This window comes from Esox lucius, chromosome 19 (assembly GCF_011004845.1).
Source record: "Esox lucius isolate fEsoLuc1 chromosome 19, fEsoLuc1.pri, whole genome shotgun sequence".
In the NCBI taxonomy this organism is placed as follows: domain Eukaryota; kingdom Metazoa; phylum Chordata; class Actinopteri; order Esociformes; family Esocidae; genus Esox; species Esox lucius.
Genome location: NC_047587.1, coordinates 3,448,575 through 3,465,801, shown reverse-complemented (window position 1 = coordinate 3,465,801; position 17,227 = coordinate 3,448,575).

Below are 17,227 nucleotides of genomic sequence, written 5' to 3'. Positions count from 1 at the left end.
AGTAATGCGGTTCCGGATGTGGGCCAACAGAGTTCTCATTCTCCTTGATGTTAAACTTGTAAGGAAAGTAGCCTTTTTTGAATCCTTAAAACCCATAGCACGTGGCAAGGCCACCAGCCTCATCGGTAGGATGCAATGACTATCAATGTATCTCTGATTGAATGTACTGTCTGTAAAAATCATGAGCTTGCTACCATTAGCATTAAGTGTTGTGCCAATACCATTGTTAGCAAAGTACTGCATCAAGATGTAACCATCGAAACCTTTAGAGTTGTGTGCATAATGTGCCCAAGCCATGACTATTCCTTCAAAATAATTGCATTGCTCATATGATGTTTGTTTGCTGTAGTGTTGTGTTAGACTACATACCGTGAAACACGGGATGATTTTCAACCTGCATATACTACAGTTTGTAATATTGGTTATTAAGGGACCTTTACTACAGGGCAGATCTGATCTTTAGGCTCTTCTCTTGTTGAAATGAAACTCCAAACCCGATTCCAAAAAAGTTGGGACACTGTACAATTGTGAACAAAAACAGAATGGGATTTGGAAGTTTCACATTTCTATATTTTATTCAGAATACAACATAGATGACATATCAAATGTTTAAACTGAGAAAATGTATCACTTTAAGGGAAAAATAAGTTGATTTTAAATTTCATGGCATCAACACATCTCAAAAAAGTTGGGACTAGGCCATGTTTACCACTGTGTGGCATCCCCTCTTCCTTTTATAACAGACTGCAAACGTCTGGGGACTGAGGAGACAAGTTGCTCAAGTTTAGGCCTCTTTATGATGCACCAAATGTTTTCTATGGGTGAAAGATCTGGACTGCAGGCTGGCCATTTCAGTACCCAGATCCTCCTTCTATGCAGCCATGACATTGTAATTGATGCAGTATGTGGTCTTGCATTGTCATGTTGGAAAATGCAAGGTCTTCCCTGAAAGAGACAACGTCTGGATGGGAGCATATGTTGTTTCTAGAACTTGGATATAACTGTCAGCATTGATGGTGCCTTTCCAGATGTGTAGGCAGCCCACGCCACACGCACTCATGCAACCCCATACCATCAGAGATGCAGGTTTCTGAACCGAGCGCTGATAACAACTTGGGTTGTCCTTGTCCTCTTTAGTCCGGATGACATGGCGTCCCAGTTTTCCAAAATGATTTTTCCAAAATGATTTCCATTACAGTATCATTCCTGTATGTGATGCAGTGCTGTCTGAAGGCCCGAAGATCAAGGGCATCCAGTATGGTTTTCCGGCCTTGACCCTTACGCACAGAGATTGTTCCAGATTCTCTGAATCTTTGGATGATAATATGCACTGTAGATGATGATGACTTCTAACTCTTTGCAATTTCTCTCTGAGAAACTCCTTTCTGATATTGCTCCACAATTTTTTGCCGCAGCATTTGGGGAATTGGTGATCCTCTGCCCATCTTGACTTCTGAGAGACAATGCCACTCTGAGAGGCTCTTTTTATACCCAATCATGTTGCCAATTGACAAAATAAGTTTCAAATTTGTCCTCCAACTGTTCCTTATCTGTACATTTAACTTTTCCTGCCTCTTATTGTTACCCGTCCCAACTTTTTTTGGAATGTGTAGCTCTCATGAAATCCAAAATGAGCCAATATTTGGCATGACATTACAAAATGTCTCACTTTCAACATTCGATATGTTATCTATATTCTATTGTGAATTAAATATAAGTTTATGAGATTTGTAAATTATTCCATTCCTTTTTTACTCACAATGTGTACAGTGTCCCAACTTTTTGTACACAAATATTGTAAAACCCATCGGTTGTATGACATCTGTTGCACCACTTGTCAGAAGATAAAACCCCAGGGTATATACTGAACCCTGGCACCCTTATGTTGAACACCAAACATCTTCCCGCAGAAGCAACACTTATTTATTGCCTGAGAATTTACCATTCCAGATCTAAGACCCATTTGTTAATCATCAAACATAACCCACCTGTTATAACACTAGTCTGGGTTGCTCATCACGTGTTGTAAAACATCAAACACGGACACATCAATGTAATCATAAATTACAAAGTCACCGGACATGCATATGTCACTCCTGAAGTCCCACCCTAACACACGTTATACAGGAAGTCCATACGTCACACCGGATGTCCCACCCTACAAACCGAAAGTCCCGCTCACCTGTCACATCAATCTGGAAGCCCCTCCATCCACGGTCATAAATCACCATTCTGACACATTATACCCTACATTTACTACTATTGTACCAGGATTTCATAGGTGCTTATGACCGGGTTATATATTGTTGTGTCTATGTTGATATGTCTACACCATCTTTCTTTGTGGATAAGCTAACCTTTGTTTGATCATGTCGATGTATTTTCGTAACTTATTTCTTAATTTTGGTTGTAGATCAGCTTCCTTAAATATGTCATGGAGTTATTTTGCCCAAGGGTCATTTGGGTTGTAGATCAGCTTCCTTAAATATGTCATGGAGTTATTTTGCCCAAGGGTCATTTGGGTTTTAGATCAGCTTCCTTAAATATTTCATGGAGTTATTTTTGCCCAAGGGTCATTTGGGTTGTAGATCAGCTTCCTTAAATATGTCATGGAGTTATTTTGCCCAAGGGTCATTTGGGTTGTAGATCAGCTTCCTTAAATATGTCATGGAGTTATTTTTGCCCAAGGGTCATTCTCTAATGTCTGCCTATTATCCCTGTCATGACTGAAACCTTTCACCACTGTATCTTAGATCACGGTGCTCTCACCCCATGTTACTGTGATGTGAAGCCGTGTGGCAGGGCACATGCACTTCAGGAAACCGTTTACGGATCTGTTTTTTTCAGGTTCACCTGACACGTTTATTTTCAGGATGAACTGAAAACCTCACTCACTCGATGCCACGGCATTCCCACTGTTGTCCATTATTGTGTAATGGGAAAAGTAGCATTAGGAAAATGAAACTGCACACACCATTGTTTGCCAAGTGTGTTTCAACATGGTACTGTGCATATACTGTATGACAGTCTAAAACAATAACAAGATCCTGGTATCACACCCGAGTGAAGATCTTGGGCAATTCTTGAGAATAGTATAACAATGACATCCATTGTGTGGATTACGGTGTATTCAGAATGTATTCAGACCCCTTCACCTTTTCCAAATTTTGTAACGTTATGGCCTTATTCTAAAATGGATTCATGTCTTCCTCATCAATCTACACACAATGCCCCATAATGACCTAGTTTTGGAAATGTTTTTCAAAAAGCACATTTGGCAGCGATTACAGCCTTCTGTCTTCTTGGGTGACACTAAGAGTGGCCCACCGGTATTTGGGGAAAGTTCTCATTCGCTGCAGATCCTCTAAAGCTCTGTCAGGTTGGATGGGGAAAGTTGCTACACAGCCATTTTCAGGTCTCTCCAGTGATGTGGGTGGATTGATTTCCTGCCTGTTGGGCCCTGTCCGGGGCCTCCCCCGGGTAGGGCCACAGTGTCGCCGGAAACCCCATGTCTCAGTCCCAAGGTCTTACGCTGCTATAATATTGTGCTGGGGGAGTAGGGTCAGTTCTCCTTCCCCACTAAGTTCTCCTTCTCCACTATAAATCGTTGTTGATATGAGGAATGCATTTTCTGAATTTTCCCAGTCTCCTCCCATTTTAAACTTTAGGAGGACATGAGCTTTTTACGGTGTCTGTAAGGTGGTGGGATCTGAGTGTTGTACAAAGGTAATCAATTTAGTCCAAGAAACTAATAAAGGAATAGAAGAGCTTCACACGGTTCATGGTTAGGACCCATTCTCAGAGTTATCCTCTATGGTTGGTCCCTGGGGAATGACAATATACAAGTTATTGACTACTGCCTTAGACACCATTTGTTTGCTTCTGGTATATTTTTGTCTTGTTTAATAAAAATGTGTGTTTCTAAGTTTGCAACACAGGTAATCGTCCAAAAGCATGTAAATGAGGAGTCTGACATTTCAGATATGTTTCCATTCCCAACTTACTGGGATGATGATATCATAAAAGATCATGATGTGTAAAGCACATTGAATTGTTTCGATGTATGAATTGTGCCATTTGAATAAACTTGCTTGAGACTGTACTGGGAGACACAGCAAACTGTTAAAATGCCGGTGTAATGAATGGGTCAAGGCAGGGATAGTCTAAGGACAAACACGGGACCCAATATAAGAAATGCACTAGGCAGAGGCTGTGATGGTAATTCCATCGATAAGAACTCTTTAATAAGGAAGTACAGAGACAAAATTCTCTTGGCACAATCTAACAGTTTATTAATTATTTGCAAATAAAAGAGACGCGTTAACCGCTTACAAACATAATCGTTCGAGGAGTCTCTAACTCGATACAGGTCATTCCACAGTATATATTACATAGAAAAGAGGTGTGGTAAGTTGTTGGCCATCTGCCTTGTGTCACATAGGTTTTACCCAAAGGGTGGGCTGTTCCCACACCTTATCCTTCCTGCCATAATGTTTACTGTTGTGTTTACCGAAAGGGGCCAACTGACTGGACTCCCCCCAAGGACCACATTCCTAAGGAACAGAGAACTAACACACTTCTTTGTCTAGGCAGGAGGACATGGCCCAAATACCTCACAAAGGCTAGGTAGAACTGAACAGAACTGTGGGGTGCGTTCATGAGTCATAGAGTGTGGGGTGCGTTCATGAGTCATAGAGTGTGGGGTGTGTTCATGAGTCGTAGAGCGTGGGTGTGTTTATGAGTCGTAGAGCGTGGGTGTGTTTATGAGCAGTGGAGCCTGTGGTGCGTTCATGAGTAGTGGAGCGTGGGGTGAGTTCATGAGTAGTGGAGCGTGGGGTGCGTTCATGAGTCATAGAGTGTGGGGTGCCTTCATGAGTCGTAGAGCGTGGGGTGCGTTCATGAGTTGTAGAGCGTGGGGTGCGTTCATGAGTAGTGGAGCCTGTGGTGCGTTCATGAGTAGTGGAGCGTGGGGTGCGTTCATGAGTAGTGGAGCGTGGGGTGCGTTCATGAGTCGTAGAGCGTGGGGTGCGTTCATGAGTAGTGGAGCCTGTGGTGCGTTCATGAGTAGTGGAGCGTGGGGTGCGTTCATGAGTAGTGGAGCGTGGGGTGCGTTCATGAGTCGTAGAGCGTGGGGTGCGTTCATGAGTAGTGGAGCGTGGGGTGCGTTCATGAGTAGTGGAGCGTGGGGTGCGTTCATGAGTCGTAGAGCGTGGGGTGCGTTCATGAGTAGTGGAGCGTGGGGTGCGTTCATGAGTAGTGGAGCGTGGGGTGCGTTCATGAGTAGTGGAGCGTGGGGTGCGTTCATGAGTCATAGAGCGTGGGGTGCGTTCATGAGTAGTGGAGTGTGGGGTGCACTCTGTCCACCACTTCATGGGGCATCAATGATCATGAGGAAGGTGAGGGATCAGCCCAGAACTACACGGCAGGACCTGGTCAATCACCTGAAGAGAGCGGGGCCACAGATTCTAAGTAAACCATTAGTAACACACTACGCCATCACAGATTTAAATCCTGCAGCGCACCCAAGGTCCCCTTGCTCAAGCCAGCGCATGTCCAGGCCCGTCTGAACTTTGAAAGTCCGTATTGCCCAGCGACCGCCCCGAAACCTGAAGGATCTGGAGAAGGTCTGTATGAAAAGTATGAGCATGTACAGCACTCAATACTTAGTTGGGGCTCCTTTTACCTGAATTACTGCAAACGTGCATTCGCGTGCCAGGGGTTCCTGCAACATTTTGACAATGTTGGTTGTGGAGCAAATCATCAGACTACTGCAGATTTAGTTTATGCGCGAAAAGCTACGCATATCTTAATTCTTATATACAACAATGTCAATACCCATTTATTTTTAAACAATGTTTTGAAGCAATTAAAACCATGAATAAGACACAAATAAACAGAACAGGCTTAAGCATCATTAGATTTTGGGTTATGTTCAGATAAAAAGTCAGATTATTGGATTAATTGGGAGAGACGTGATGAGCACTGGGAGATCTCTCGTAGTAATGTGACAGGCAGCCCGTATATACGTAGAGAGAAATGGTGCTGCCTGCCAGCCTATCTGCCCCTACAAGTGATGGGGATATTACATTCTGATTAACTCTGGCTGTGGAATACATTCCGTTTAGAAGTGTTACCTCATTAGACAAGATCTCCTGACTGAGAAGTCCAGATATTTTTAATATTTATTTGTGATCGTAATAATCAGCAATGGATTGCCAGTGATGTGAATAACAACACATTTGGCTTTAGTGTTTTACCAGATATGTAAAGAAGCAATCACAGAACCAGTTAAGGCTTTCACAAACATGGGCAATGTTTCAATCTACAAATACACACTTATTTTCAAACATGTTTTTTAATAATTATTATAATTCCTCTACCATCTGTCCCAGGTATTTGTCCCTGGAGGAGAGCTGAGCTGAGGTAAATCTCTGCCTCCGTGCTGGGAGAAAGGAATGGGATTCCTCATGCCGGTAGGCCAGAAAATAAGTACCTTTTTATATTCAAACATCTTGGTCTGTTGATAGTGACTTAGTTACCTTTCATTTCAATGAATGGCTGTAATTATTTTCACTGACAGGACAGTAGACTAATATGTTCTAATTTGGCACCAAATGAGTAGTGCGCACACCCACAGGCATCCAGGGAAGTAGGACCACTCCTGGCCAGGTCTTCAGCTAACATAGGTGAATCTGTAGATCATTTATCCAAGCCCAAGGTAGAAAAGTTAAATTTTTCAGTACATACCACATGTATGTTTTCATAAATGGTCCTGCCTTCGCCAACCCACAAATTCAGAGACAAAGTTTAATCTGTAGTACATCCACTTGCCATGCTTCTCTTTCAACCAGTCAAATATTCTTTGGTGTCACTTAGAAATCTTCTCGTTTTCCATGAAAATATACATGGAATGAGTCTGAAGAGGAAATATAGCATAATGAATAATAAATATATTGACAATGTTGGAGTGACAATGGAGTAATAACCCTCCTCCTACAAATCTTTTATTAGACTACCACAAAAACACCCCCAGACCTCTACTTTGCCTCGACCATGCTTGACTGATGGCGTCTTTTCATTTGGTCTGCATCTCACAAATGTTCTTCTTCCGAACACCTCAAAATTACACTGAACAAAATTGTAAACGCAACACTTGTTTTTGCCCCCATTTATCATGAGCTGAACTCAAAGATCTAAGACTTTCTCTATGTACACAAAAGGCCTATTTCTCTCAAATATTGTTCACAAATCTGTCTAAATCTGTGTTAGTGAGCACTTTTCCTTTTCTGAGATAATCCATCCACCTCACAAGTGTAGCATATCAAGATGCTGATTAGACAGCATGATTATTGCACAGGTGTGCCTTAGGCTGGCCACAATAAAAGGCCACTCTAAAATGTGCGGTTTCATTGTATTGGGGGGGTCCGAAAACCAGTCAGTATCTGGTGTGACCACCATTTGCCTCACGCAGTGCAACATAACTCCTTCGAATAGAGTTGATCAGGTTGTTGATTGTGGCCTGTGGAATGTTGGTCCACTCCTCTTCAAAGGCTGTGCAGAATTGCAAAGGCTGTGTGGCTAGCCTAAACACACTAAGGTTTTTGTCCTCTTGCGTCAGTTGTGCACTGGGGCCTCCTACTCTTTCTATTCTGATTAGAGACATTTTGCGCTGTTCTGTTAATGGAGTAGATCTTCAGTTCCTTGATAATTTTTCGCATGGAATAGCCTTCATTTCTCAGAACAACAAATGGCAAAAGGGTTTTCTAATGATCAATAAGCCTTTAAAAAGATAAACTTGGATTAGCAAACAACATGCCCTTGGAACACAGGTCTGATTGTTGCTGATAATGGGCCTTTGTATGCCTATTTACATATTCCATAAAAAATCAGCTGTTTCCAGCTACAACAGTTATTTACAACATAAACAATGTGTACACTGTATTTCTGATCAATTTGATGTTATTTTAATGGACCAAATATTTTATTTTATTTTGAAAATCTCTGTGATCCCAAACTTTTGAACGGTAGTGTAATCACCTGTGACTTCACCTTGACTGAACTTGCAGGTGCCTAAACCCATAACAAGAAGCTGCTAGAGCGAGTCAGCAAGGCAGGCCTATTCTAAGCCCCCAGTGAAACCTCAGCTTCTGCCTTAAGTTTTGTCTTCAGCAAGTGAAATGCTCAATCAGGTTGAGATCATGTGATTGACTCGGCCATTGCAGAATATTCCACTTCTTTGCCTTAAAAAACTCCTGGGTTGATTTTGCAGTATGTTTTGGGTCATTGTCCATCTGTAAATTGAAGTGCCTTTAACCTTGCTGAATGTGGCTGAATCTGAGCAGATAATACACTCACCTAAAGGATTATTAGGAACATCTGTTCAATTTCTCATTAATGCAAATAACTAATCAACCAATCACATGGCAGTTGCTTCAATGCATTTAGGGGTGTGGTCCTGGTCAAGACAATCTCCTGAACTCCAAACTGAATGTCAGAATGGGAAAGAAAGGTGATTTAAGCACTTTTGAGCGTGGCATGGTTGTTGGTGCCAGACGGGCCGGGCTGAGTAGACACCTCCTTTTGCCTTCATTACAGCTCTGAGTCTTCTCTTATAATGCTTATTCAGGTTGGAGAACACATGGCCAGTGATCTGAGACTATTGCTCCATACAGAAGCTCTCAATATCATTGTTATTCTGTGTTCCAAGCTTGTGGGCTCTCCTTTTCACCTCATCACACAGGTTTTTAATGGGGTTTAGGTCAGGGGACTGGGATGGCCATGGCAAAACCTTGATTCTGTGTGAGTGTGTTCTTTTGATCATTGTCCTTCTGGAAGATCCAACCACAGCCCAGTTTAAGCCTGCTAGCAGAAGCAGTCAAAGATATAGATTTTACATCTACTAGCACATGAGTCCATGATAACATGTATCATGATATCACTGATCTATGATCATACTGATCACACATGAACATTCCACATGCTCTGATGTCTTTCCATGAAAATTCAATGTACATTAGAATATTATTTTGTATGAACCATTCATAGGCATTTTATACTCATATTGTTTCTATAATATTGAATACTTCTACAGATACTGTTCATATTCCCAATCTTACTCTTTTAAAATTGCTGCTAGTTAAATTGTTATTTGTTTTATTGCTATACTTGCTATATGTACAACATTCAATACTTCTATCCATATTGTTCATCCTCCCCATCCTAATCTTTTTAAAATGGCTGCTAGTTTACAATGTTATGTATGTCATTTCTTAATTCTTACTACATACACGTTGTGTGCCATGTCACAAGAATTTCATTGTGCAGGATGACTCTGTGTTCTTTGGTGCATTTAATTTATATACTTTAAACTTGGTCCTAACAAGTTGTCCAGGGCCTTTGGGTGAAAAACAGCCCCACAACTGGTAGACTGCTGCCCCCGCGACCCGGCCCCGGATAAGCGGAAGAAGATGACATGACAGCCCCACAACATTAAAGATCCACCACCCTATATCACAGTGGAGATGAAGTACTTAATCTTTCTGTCTACGCCAAACCCACCTCATGTGTTGATTTACAAAAAGCTATATTTTGGTATCATCTGACTCTCGAACCTGGCCCCAATTGTCAAGGTGTCGTGGTGTGAGAGGAAGGAGCCAAACGCAGGAAGGTAGGTAGTGGTGCTTTTTCTTTATAATAATCAATAGCACCAAGGAAAAGGAAGCGTCCAGGCGCAAAATAAGGTGTGCCAACAGCACACTTGTTAACAACATCAAACATAGAACAATACCTCACAAAGACGTAGTAACACAGGAACTAATATAGGCTACCTAACAAGGGAATGGACACCAGGTGTGTGCAATAACAAGACATGACAGTGCCGTGGGAGGAGGAGCGGCGTAACTAGAAGGCCGGCGACAACGCACGCCGAACACCACGCCGGGGGGGAGAGCGTCTCCCTTGCGCGTCCTCGTCACACCAATAAAAGTACTAGTAACATCTGGTTACTGTGGGCGCTTGAGTTTGTTGTTTGATGACAGCAAAGGCTTTTTTATGGTGACCCTACGAAACACCTAGTTTTGGGGAATTTCTTAGCCCAAGACCCAACTAACATCTGCAAGCTGTGATCCTTGGAGATTCGTTGGGAACTTGAACCGTCTTCCTCATTGTGTGTGGGGTCCAGTGGTCTAGTGGAGGGTATATACACAGGTATACACTATCTATCCACCTTTTTGTCAGCGTACACTGAATTCTTATTGATGCGTAGGAATAGTAAAGTGAACATATATGCAATATACATTATTTTTGTCGTAGATGAAGCATGCAAAAAGTAGCACATAATTATTACAAACCCCAGGGTGCGGTCTCATCGGCTCTGGGAGTACTTTTAAAATCCCTTTAATATTTTGTTTGTATAGTTTTAAATAGATTGCCTTATAAGCCCATGACCCTAGTTGACAGGTGGGACATCGAGTGGGGTTAGGGCTTCTTTTCCCGGGAGTTGGTTCTTGAATACTGTGTGTGTGTATGCTGCACGGGTCTAGTAGGCCCTTAGGCTATACAGTGTGCAGTGTATAGTGTTATTTATCTATGGTGTGCTGTGCTATTGGTCTTGCATGTTGTGCTACTTATCTTACTCTTGGTCATACTGGTTCGACCCACTTTGTTTAGCCCTTGTGATGGCTGTATTATGAGGTATCCCTATGAATTATTGTGAATAAAGGCTGTTTTGTATATGTGGTCTTGCCTCGTTATGTCCCAGCTTCTGACTTCCGGACCTTCCAGACAAAAAAAGGTGGTGGCAGTGTCAACATTGCCCTCTTAGACTCGATCCAGTGACAGCCCCACCTGAGTGTGGTCCGAGGTTTATTACAGTATCTACATAGTGTTTGACAGGGACGGGCAGGTATTTCAAACACAAAATAAGATTTTGTTGTTTGTATTTGATAGGGTTGATGAAAATGGCTTCATCCTTTGTATCAAAATACTTTAATGTTTTGTATTTTGTAGCTTAAAAATACTGTGAATATATCACAGGATTTACACTGTTTTCCAGGGGTGTCACATTGACCTGTCTGTAATATTTTGAGGGTCATGACCCCCTGTTCCACACCCACACCCCTGATAACAGTATTCCCACTTCTCTGGGCACCACTACACCACTGGTGGGGTCAATATACAAACCCGATTCCAAAAAAGTTGGGACACTGTACAAATTGTGATTAAAAAAGGAATGGAATAATTTACAAATCTCATAAACTTATATTTAATTCACAATAGAATATAGATAACATATCCAATGTTCATGCCAAATATTGGCTCATTTTGGATTTCATAAGAGCTACACATTCCAAAAAAAGTTAGGGACAGGTAGCAATAAGAGGCCGGAAAAGTTAAATGTACAGATAAGGAACAGCTGGAGGACCAATTTGCAACTTACTATGTCAATTGGCAACATGATTGGGTATAAAAAGAGCTTCTCAGATGGGCAGAGGATCACCAATTCCCCCAATGCTGCTGTGAAAAATAGTGGAGCAATATAAGAAAGGAGTTTCTCTGAGAAAAATTGCAAAGAGTTTGAAGTTATCATCATCTACAGTGCATAATATCATCCAAAGATTCAGAGAATCTGGAACAATCTCTGTGCGTTAGGGTCAAGGCCGGAAAACCATACTGGATGCCCGTGATCTTCGGGCCCTCAGACGGCACTGCATCACATACAGGAATGATACTGTAATGGAAATCACAACATGGGCTCAAGAATACTTCCAGAAAACATTGTCGGTGAACACAATCCACCATGCCATTCGCCGTTGCCGGCTAAAACTCTATAGGTCAAAAAATAAGCCGTATTTAAACAGGATCCAGAAGCGCAGGCCTTTTCTCTGGGCCAAGGATAATTTAAAATGGACTGTGGCAAAGTGGAAAAGTGTTCTGTGGTCAGACAAATTAAAATTTGAAGTTCATTTTGGAAAACTGGGAAGCCATGTCATCCGGACTAAACAGGACAAGGACAACTGTTGTGGAAATTTCTTTATACAATGTATTCTCACTGACTAAAGGACTGAGTCCCACTGTTTAGATAGTTAGAGGAATGTGGGGGATCTGGTATTAGCTTAGGGGGCATCATTGACTGGTATCAGCTGATGAAATGGTTACTCTTTATCTCCTTATCTGTATAACTCACCAGGGCATCTATTGTCTGTTCGGGTTCGGTTGGAACCCTCAGAGTTGAAGAAGGTATTTATGGCGGGAAGGAGAGCTGTCCTTTGTGTGAAGCTTTGGGAAACACTACAGTAAACATTATGGCAGGAAGGATAAGGTGGGGGAAGATAGCATTTGACTTGTGTGATAGAACAAAGGGAATGTGTCCTGATTGAGCTGGAATGTCCAGGATTTGTCACACCCCTCTCCTGTCTTTAAATACTGTCGATTGCCTGTTTTTATTCAGAGACTATCCACTGTTACCTTGTAACCTGTATACTTTCTCCTTGCAAGTAAAATTAAAACAGTTTATTGCGCAATTGATTTCTCCTGTCTTACCTACCATTTTCATAGAACTATTTGGATCTTAGAAATTGCCATCACACAACCCAAGTTGATATCAACGCTCAGTTCAGAAGCCTGCATCTCTGATAGTATGGGGTTGCATGAGTGCGTGTGGCATGGGCAGCCTACACATCTGGAAAGACACCATCAATGCTGACAGTTATATTCAAGTTCTAGAACAACATATGCTCTCATCCAGATGTCGTCTCATTCAGGGAAAACCTTGCATTTTCCAACATGACAATGCCAGACCACATACTGCATCAATTACAATGTCATGGCTGCATAGAAGAAGGATCCGGGTACTGAAATGGCCAGCCTGCAGTCCAGATCTTTAAACCATAGAAAACATTTGGCGCATCATAAAGAGGAAGGTGCGACAAAGAAGACCTAAGAGCAACTAGAAGCCTGTATTAGACAAGAATGGGACAACATTCCTATTCCTAAACTTGAGTAACTTGTCTCCTCAGTCCCCAGACATTTGCAGTCTGTTATAAAAAGAAGAGGGGATGCCACACAGTGGTATACATGGCCTTGTCCCAACTTTTTTGAGATGTGTTGATGCCATGAAATTTTAAATCAACTTATTTTTCCCTTACAGTGATACATTTTCTCAGTTTAAACATTTGATATGTCATCTATGTTGTATTCTGAATAAATTATTAAAATTTGAAACTTCCACATCATTGCATTCTGTTTTTATTCACAATTGTACAGTGTCCCAACTTTTTTGGAATCGTGTTTGTAGACCCACATCCTCTCCCAGACCAGTTGTTAAAATCTGCAGTTGCTTTAAACTTTTAAAATTATTTCTCTGTTAGTGGAAATCGGCATTTTGACATTTGGCTATTTTCTTATAGTCATTTCCTCATTTGTGCCGCTCAACAACCTTTTATCATTACTGCATTCTGGTTTCTTTCCCCTGGCGATGGATGACTATGATAATTTGGCCTGTGTGTCACCTCATCTATATCCCAGTGAAACATGAAGTCAAGCCATTTAAGTGTTCCTAATAACTCAGTTGAACATAAAAAATTTAAATATGAGTGGGAATATATTGAATCGAAATTGATTTTACTCAGGGATTTCTAGGTGTGCCAATAATTGTCACATGTTTTGAAAAATAATTGTTTATTTTATTTCACTTTTCTTCTCAATAATTTTACTTCAAGCGAAGGTTTGATTTTTGTGGATATTTTTACTGAAAGACCAAGAGGATGAACAGCAATAGCTTTTTTTTTAATGCAGATTGTGTAGCACGTATTTATCAAGGGTGTTAATTAGGGATGCACGATATATCGTTTCAGCATCGACATTGCGATATACGCATCCGTAATTGTCACATCGCAACGTAAGGTAAACATATATCAGTCTACAATATATTTTATTTTCAAATGGAAAACCAGCATTATGTCTGTCTGATATAACGTAATTTACTCAGATTCATAGGTTATTGGATACACAGTTTATTATGATTATGTTAAACACGGTTCGTTGCTGCACGTCGTTGGCATGTAGGCTCTTCTTGCACGTGACGAAATGATGAGTGAGGAACAGGCAAAACAGACCGAAAAGGAGAATTTGGTTGCAAAAAGAATTGCATCGTCAATTACATGGAAATATTTTGTCTACAGACAGGATGATGTTGACCAAAAACAGGAACTTTGTTGAGAGTTCCTTGCAATTGCTGCCACAACACGACCAATTTGTTCGATCATTTAAGGTGGCACCACAAATCTTCATATGAAGAGTGCAAAGCATCTCAATGCCATCCAAAGCCAAAATCTATTTCGGATGCATTTGCTAGTATTACACCAATCACAGATTCAATAACATTTCACGTCGCCAAAGACATGGTACCAATTAACACGGTTACCAAAGAGGGTTTTAAAGACATGATCCGGTCGCTTGACAAGCGGTATGTAATGCCATCATGCAACTATTTTTCTCAAGTTGCCATCCCAGAGCTGTATGACAAATGCAAGGCACAAGGAAAAAGAGATGTCACAAGTGGAATATTATGCAGTAACAACAGACTTATGGTCCAGCCGGACATCAAAGCCCTACATAAGTCTGACCGTACACTTTATTAATCAGGACTTCCACCAGAAAATCGACTTGAGTTTTCAGGGGTCTTTGAGAGTCAAATCTGCAGTATAACTGGTTGAGTGTGTTCGTGGGACCCACAACGACGACCAGCTCCACTGATTACAAGGCATGTACAGTACACTGACAACCAGGGTGCGTTTGTAAATATTCAACCGAGTAAATATTCTATAGTTTCAACCATTTTGTAGGGGCGGGCGAGTCCTGAGGTGGCAGACTCTGAGCCAGGAGCTCCGCCAAAATCAGGGAAGCCCCTAACCAGTATAATTGGAAAACCAGCGACTGTTGCAGCACCATGTTAGTACAAGTATAGTTTTGAAATAATCCAGGCAAGTGGAATTGCACTGAGATAGACCCCGCGCTCAACTGTGTGACTGTTCGGCGTGGTCACCAAACGCTGATGAGTAAACGAAAACAATCTTGGTGTCAATATTTGGTCTTGCCCTGTATGATGTTTCTGGCTTCTTTTGTGATCTTAAAACCCGGAGCTTGAGCAGTTGAATGATTTCTTGTGTGAATCCCAAATAGCACACTATTCGCCAGATAGTGCACTTCTTTTGACAAGAGCCTGAGGAGATTGAGTGCCATTTGGGACAAAAACCTACTGGTCCTGTGGTTATAGGCCACTCCTATAACTAGATGTTCCACTTCTTGCACACGGAGTAGTGTAAAAAAAAAGTAAATATTTCTTATGATGGACTGGATACGGTAGCTAAACAGACTTGTTCTCAGACTTACAAGGCATCCGTCCATGGAGAACAAGGTGATTATATGCATACTTCGAAGTACAAAACAATTTCAAACCATTAGATTTTAAATTATTTGGTTTATTTGAACATCTTGGTACATAGGCAGAACATTGATTTGAAAATGTGAAACCATAAGAGAAGCCTAAATAGATTAACAGTTCATCATCAATAAGAAATACTGTGTTTGAAGCCCTAGTCTTTAATTTCACCAAAATAACAAAATGGGAACCCAATCACTGATGTAAATAGCAGAAAATATGACTGTCCCTCTAACACTTTAAATTCTGTCTTTTGTGTTTTTGTTTTTACCTTCTGACAGCATAAAGTAGCAAAACTGAACAAAAATATGTCTGTTATTTTAAATAATAAAGAGCTCCATTTCCTCAACCAATATATACATATTTCAATAACATGTAAACCATTAATTAAACCTTTACAATCGTATTACTTGTTTTCTTCCTAGGCTCCTTTATAGGGAGTTTGTCAACATTTTATTTTATAGCGTATAAGGCCGTGTGTCTGTATAAGCAATTTGTTATGACTCCTCAGGTAAAATGTCTATAAGACACATTGTTGGTTGGACAGATGCTTGTCAATGCCAGGTTTTTCTAAACCTGTTAAAGACTAAATGGGCAGGCTTATATTTTCCAGAACCTCCATGACGAGTTTTCCCAACAAGTTTACACAAGGGATTACTTTGTAAATTTTTTGTTTCTTTATCTTTGTGTTATGCTGCCTCTGCTCCCCCTGCAGCGGGCAGGCTTCAGCGGTCGACATCACCAGCCTTCTGACACCACCACCCATCTCATCAGTTCATCTCACCTGTTGTCTTGTTTAGCGCACACCTGGTCCTCATTTACTATTATTCCCCCCAGTATATCTGTTCCCTCTGCTCCCCTGGTCTTTGTGTGTGAATGCCTCGTTCTATGAGCCACATCAGACATTGTATTTGTGCGTTACCTTATCTTTGTTAAAATATACCCTTTTGACTCTGTCACACATCGTTGGTTGGACAGGTTTTTCTAAACCTGTTAATGACAAAATGGGCAGACTAATATTTTCCAGAACCTCCATGACGAGTTGTCCCAAGATGTTTACACAATTATTTTTTATCTGTGTACATAAGGATGCTGGAAATATTTCACTGAATGTGTCATTGTGTTATGCCTGGACCATGTTAATCTAGAGTGGTCCTGAATGGCATCCTGTTCCCTATATCATGCACTATTTGACCAGACACCAGACATGCTATGGAGGGTGCGATTTGAGGTGCACATCTTGATTACATGGCAATGCCTAAAGTTTGATCAGTATGTGACAGAATCAACATCATCTCAGCATCAGCGTGGTACTTCCTTGAGATGGATAGTTTAAAAGCAGGCAGGCAGGCACCTGGTCTCAAACTTTTCCAGAAGGAGCAGGTGGATTAGTTGTGCAGGTGGGACTGGAGGACATAGTTAGAAGAACCATCATGACACACCAATGGGTGAAGTTGTGGATCTCTCTCCTCTACGGTTTATCTGCTGCTTACTCTGATTCTGGTAATAAAATATATGTTATGATATGCAGTGTCATGTTAAGATGGAGATGTAGTTAGCCTGGTAGACTGGGCCCAGTACGTTTGACAATTTTGACCAGGCTGGTCAAACTAGCCAGCCGGCTAGGAACATATTGTATTATTATTATTATTATTATTAATGCATTTTTAAAGATTGTATTGCATAGATTTTGGACCCAACAGGCCATTGCCCTAAATGCTTAAGTTCATTCACTAGATAAAACCAAAAGAATCAATTCAATCAAAACCCCATGATTTATGCAATTCT